Consider the following 6,538-nt stretch of genomic DNA (forward strand, 5'->3'; position numbering starts at 1 on the left):
GTCACCTTTCAGTGTTCCATTCCCAAATATGGACAAGGGTTGTGAGGTACTTGAGGAAAATATTTAATATTAAAGAAGAAACCAAGACAAACAAGCAAATAACCAAAGAAGTCAGAGGGGAGCACTGAAGCAATCAAGCTAGAGACAAACTATATAACACATACTTTGAGAAAGATAAAAAAAGATCTGACATCTGTGAAACAAGAACATTAAGCCACTTTTAAAAAGGAATATTCAGAAGAAAAGAAAGAGCTCTTGGATATTTAAAAAAAAATAGCTATAAGGATTTCAAAAGAAATGTTTAAATTGAGACTATTTCACAGAAAGTAAAAAGATAAAAAGACAATTTTTTTGTTTCTTTTCTTCTATTTTTTTTTTTTTTGAGACAAGGTGATATGATTTGGCTGTGTCCCCATCCAAATTTCATCTTGAATTGTAGTTCCCATAATCCCCATGTGTGGTGGGAGGGACCTGGTGGAAGGTGCTTGAATCATGGGGGCACTTTCTCCCATGCAATTCTCATGATAGTGAGTGAGTTCTCACGAGATCTGATGGTTTTGTAAGGGGTTTCCCCCTTTGCTTGGCTCTCATTCTTCTCTCTCCTGTGGCCCATGTTAAGAAGGACGTGTTTGCCTCCCCTTCTGCCATGATTGTAAGTTTCCTGAGGCCTCCCCAGTCATGCTAAACTGAGTCAATTAAACCTTTTTCCTTTATAAATTACCCAGTCTTAGGTATATCTTTATTAGCAGCGTGAAAAATAACTAATACAGTAAATTGGTACTGGGAGTAGTGTGGTGCTGCTGTAAAGATACCCGAAAATGTGGAAGTGACTTTGGAACTGGGTAACAGGCAGAGGTCGGAATAGTTTGGAGGGCCCAGAAGAAGCAAGGAAAATGTAGGAAAGTTTGGAACTTCCTAGAGACTTGTTTGATGGCTTTCACCAAAATGCTGATAGTGACATGGACAATGAAGTCCAGGCTGTAGGTGGTCTCAGATGGAGATGAGAGACTTTTTGGGAACTGGAGTAAAGGTGACTCTTGCTATGCAAAGAGACTGGCAGCATTTTACCCCTGCCCTAGAGATCTGTGGAACTTTAAACCTGAGAGAGATGATTTAGTATATCTGGTGGGAGAAATTTGTAAGCAGCAAAGCATTCAAGAAGAAGCTGAGTATAAAAGTTTAGAAAATGTGCAGCCTGATGATGCCATAGAAAGAAAAACCTATTTTCTGGGGAGAAATTCAAGCCAGCTGCAGAAATTTGCATAACTAACAAGGAGCCAAATGCTGATGAGACAATGGGGAAAATGTCTCCAGGACATGTCAGAGACCTTTACCGCAGCCCCTCCCATCACAGGCTCAGAGGCCTGGGAAGAAAAAATGGTTTCCTGGGTCAGGTCCATGGCTCTCCTGCTCTGTGCAACCTGCAGACTTTGTGCCCTGCATCCTAGTCACTCCAGCTCCAGCTGTGGCTAAAAGAGGCCAAAGTACAGCTCAGACTATTGCTTCAGAGGGTGCAAGCCCCAAGCCTTGGCAGCTTCCATGTGGTGTTGGTCCTGCTTGTGGGCAGAAGACAAGAATTGAGGTCTGGGAACCTTTGCCTAGATTTCAGAGGATGTATGGAAACATCTGTATGTCCAGGTAGGAGTCTGCTGCACAGACAGAGCCCTCATGGAGAACCTCTGCTAGGGAAGTACAGAAGGGAAATGTGGGGTTGGAGCTCCCAGAGTCTCCACTGGAGCACTTCCTAGTGGAGCTGTGAGAAGAGGGCCACCATCCTCTAGACCCCAGAATGATAGATCTACCAATAACTTGCACTGTGCACCTGGAAAAGCTGCAAACACTCAATGCCAACCTGTGAAAGCAGCCGGGAGGGGGACTGTACCCTGTAAAGCTATAGGGGCAGAGCTGCTCAAGGCTATGGGAACCCACCTCTTGCATCAGCATGAGTTGGATGTGAGACATGGAGTCAACGGGGATTATTTTGGAACATTAAGATTTGATGACTGCCCTATTGGATTTTGGACTTACATGGGGCCCATAACCCCTTTGTTTTGGCCAATTTCTCCCATTTAGGGTAGGTATGTTTACCCAATGCCTGTAGCCCCATGATGTCTAGGAAGTAACTAACTTGCTTTTGATTTTATAGGTCCCTAGGCAAAGGGATTTGCCTTGTCTCAGATGAGACTTTGGACTTGGACTTCTGGATTAATACTGCAATGAGCTAAGACTTTGAGGGACTGTTGGAAAGGCATGATTGTGTTTTGAAATGTGAGGATGTGAGATTTGGGAGGGGCCAGGGGTCCAATGACATAGTTTGGCTGTGTCCCCACCCAAATCTCATATTGAATTGTAGCTCCCATAATTCCCATGTGTGGTAGACCCTTCAATTACCAGTGTGAGGTAACTGAATCATGGGGGGCAGTTTCCTCAGTACTAATCTTGGGATCATAAGTTCTCATGAGATCTGTTGGTTTTATAAGGTGTTCCACCTTTGCTTGCCTCTCATTCTTCTCTCTTCTGCTGCCATATTAAGAAGGAAGTGTTTTCTTCCCCTTCTACCATCAGTGTAAGTTCCCTGAGGCCTCCCCAGCCATGCAAAACTGTGAGTCAATTAAACCTCTTTCCTTTATAAATTACTCAGTCTCAGGTATTTCTTCATAGCAGCATGAGAACAGACTAATACACAGGGTCTCACTCTAGCACCCACGCTGGAGTGTAGTGGTGTGTTCATGGCTCACTGTGGCCTCAAACTCCTGGGCTCAGGTGATCCTCCCACCTCAGTCTCTCAAGTAGCTAGGATTACAAGCATGCACCACCACATCCAGCTGATGGTTTTTTTTTTTTTTTTTTTTTTGGAGAAATGGGATCTTGCTGGTCTTGAGCTCCTGGCCTCAACAGATCCTCCTGCCTTGGCTTCCCAAAGCACTGGGATTATAGGCATGAGCCACCGTGCCCAGTCAAGAGACAATTCTTATGGAAAGAAAGGATTTTAAAAACTGAAATGTTTAGTCAGAGAGCCATTTTATGACTATTAGGAGTTCCAGAAAAAGAGAACAGAAAAAAAAATGGAGAGAAAAAAATTACCAGAAATAACATAATTTATCGACATATGAGATTGAATAAATAATACGATTTTCCAGATTTAAAATAACCACCAAGGGTCCAGTACAATCAATAAAAATAAAACCACATGAGAGAACAGTATCATGACATTTCAGATGACTAGAGATAAAGGGAAAATTGTAAAACCTCCCAGACAGGAAAAAAAAAAAAAGCTTCCAAACAAATGATTAAAACCTATAAATGCATCAGATCTCTCTATAGTATTCCTGGAAGCTAAAAGACAAAAAGCAATATCTTCCAGCAATTTCCACTTGTGCATCCTGTACTCAAACTATCATTTCAATGGGAAGGGAGAATTATTGCATTTTTAGGCAAGAATAGTTACCTCCCATATGGAGAGTCAGACCCTGGAGAAAAAGGCACTGTTGGTTGCCTTTTTCTGCCTCAATTCTCCTGCAGGCCAAAGCCTGATATCCACCCCCACATCTCTCACCCCCAGTATCCACAGCCATATGTTTCAGGAGACTCTGACCTCCCCTAGCTCCAGCTCCAGAGGTAAATCGTGATTGGTCTCTCCTTCCTTCCTTCCTTCCTTCCTTCCTTCCTTCCTTCCTTCCTTCCTTCCTTCCTTCCTTCCTTCCTTCCTTCCTTCCTTCCTTCCTTTCTTCCTTCCCTCCCTCCCTCCCTCCCCTCTTCCTTCCTTCCTTCCTTCCTTCCTTCCTTTCTTTCTCTTTCTTTCTTTCTTTCTTTCTTTCTTTCTTTCTTTCTTTCTTTCTTTCTTTCTTTCTTTCTTTCTTTCTTTTTCTTTCTTTCCTTCTTTCTTTCCTTCTTTCCTTTTCTCTCTCTCTCTCTTTCTCTCTCTCTTTCTCTCTTTCTCTCTCTCTCTCTCTCCCCCTTTCTCCCTTTCTCCCTTTCTCCCTTTCTCCCTTTCTCCCTTTCTCCCTTTCTCCCTTTCTCCCTTTCTCCCTTTCTCCCTTTCTCCCTTTCTCTCTTTCTCTCTTTCTCTCTTTCTCTCTTTCTCTCTTTCTTTCTTTGACAGGGCTCACTGTGTAATCCCAGCTACTCAGGAGGCTAGGCAGGAGAATTGCTTGAACCCTGGAGGCAAAGGTTGCAGTGAGCCAAGATCACACCACTGCACGCCAGTGTGGGAAACAAGAGCGAAACTCTGTCTCTACATAAATAAATACAATAAAAATAAATTAAATTAAATCCCAAAGACAGGGCTCACTATGTTGACCAAGCCAGTCTGGAACTCCTGGCCTCAGGCAATCCTCCCACCTTGGCCTCCCAAAGTGCTAGGACTACAGATGTGAGCCACCACACCCGGCCCATGATTATGCTCTAAGTCACCCTTGGTGATCCCATTCCCCTTGAGGTAGAGTTGGCTAAGGCATAAGCATGTGACCCTCTTCTGGTCAATGAGAGGTAGGGGAAGTTGGCTGGGGTCTCCTGTGAGAATTTATTTTCAAATTAAAGGTATGTGGCTTAGGTCGGGTTTAACACCAAGATGGGAATTTGTGTGCAAATAATTTATCATGGAAGTGGTCCCAGGTGTGACAAGAGAGGGAGTGTCGGAAGCAGGACAGCGAAGGGGAGGAGACCAAGCAAAGGTGACTCTCCCTGATTCCACAGAAGTCTGAAAGTGTACATTTCACCACACAACTGTCCCATGAAGGCAAAGGAGCTAGACTTCATACTCCTGCCCCACCGGTCATTGGTCAGGGGCCTCCCAGGGGGAAGACAATGCCCAAGCATATCTTCTGTGCTCTTGCTAGCTAAGAAGCTCCAGTAGCCCAAGGGTAATTCTAATAGCAATAGGAGTTGATTATCAGAAGCAAAAAGGAGGAACAGCTACACAAACAGTTGAAAAGAAGAAAAGAAAGAAAAAGATTCAAGGGGTTCTGGGTGGAATACCAATATTTTCTTCTACAGCAGTGGTCGCCAACCTTTTAGCACCAGAGAGTGGTTTCATGGAAGACAATTTTTCCACAGACTGGTGTGGTGGGGAATGGTTTCAGGATGATTCAAGCACATTACACTTATTGTGCACTTTATTTCTATTATTATGACATTGTAATATATAATGAAATAATTATACAACTCAGCATAATGTAAAATCAGTGGAATCCCTGACCTCTTTTTCCTGCAACTAGATTGTCCCTTCTGGGGGTGATGAGAGACAGTGACAACCATCAGGTATTAGATTCTCATGAGGAGCACAAAATCTAGATGTTCTGCATGTGAAGTTCACAATAGGGTTCACACTTACGATGGTTAATATTGCGTGTCAACTTGATTGTATTGAAGGATGCAAACTATTGTTCCTGGGTGTCTATGAGGGTGTTGCCAAAGGAGATTAACATTTGAGTCAGTGGACTGGGAGAGGCAGACCCACCCTCAATGTGAGTGAGCACAATCTAATCAACTGCCAGCTCATCTAGAGCAAATCAGACCTGCTGAGTCTTCCGGCCTTCATTTTTCTCCCATGCTGGATGCTTCCTGCCCTCAAACAACGGACTCCAGATTCTTCAGCTTTTGGACTCTTGGGCTTACACCAGTGATTTGCCAGCATCTCTGGGGCCTTTGGCCACAGACAAAGGCTGCATTTTTGACTTTCTACTTTTGAGGTTTTGGGACTCAGACAGGCTTCCTTGCTCCTCAGCTTGCAGATGGCCTATTGTGGGACTTCATCTTGCTATTGCATGAGTCAATACTCCTTAATAAACTCCCCTTCATATATACTTCGTGTGTGCGTGTGTGTGTGTGTATGTGTGTATGTGTGTGTGTGTGTGTATATATATATACACATATATAAAATGAGTCTATCCTATTAGTTCTGTCCCTCTAGAGGATGCTGACTAATATAGCACTTCTACGAGATATATATAGCACTTCTACGAGACTAATATAGCACTTCTACGAGAATATAATGCCACACTGATCTGACAGGAGGTGGAGCTCAGGTGGTAATCAAGTGATGGGGAGTGGCTGTAAATATAGATGAAGCTTTGCTCACTCATCTCCTACTGTTCAGGCCCCGTTCCTAATAGGCCACAGACTCGTACTAGTCCATGGCCTGGGGGTTGGGAACTCCTGTTCTACAGGATGCAAGAGGAATTCTCTCTGGCCAATCTTCTTATACCATGAATGGGGGGCATTCAAAAAGAAGGCAGGGATGCACCGAGTGGGGTAGAGTGGAGAGATGAAAAGAACCTGGGTCTTTGATGATGTTGCTGAGCCAATGATTGACCTACATTGGCAGTAATCCATACCCAGCCTTCTTGGTATACGGTATAATACATTCTCCTTGTGATTTGAGCTATTGTAAATGAGGTTTTCTGCTATTTTCAACCAAAATCATGCTAAATGATCCAAGGAGAGAGGTAAATTATCTATGATAGAAGTCGTAAGTAAAAATAAAAGCAGTCCTGATGCAGAGTGAGCATTGAAAGGATCCTTCTGGGAGGCGGAGGAG

This window comes from Theropithecus gelada, chromosome 8 (assembly GCF_003255815.1).
Source record: "Theropithecus gelada isolate Dixy chromosome 8, Tgel_1.0, whole genome shotgun sequence".
Classification (NCBI taxonomy): Eukaryota; Metazoa; Chordata; class Mammalia; order Primates; family Cercopithecidae; genus Theropithecus; species Theropithecus gelada.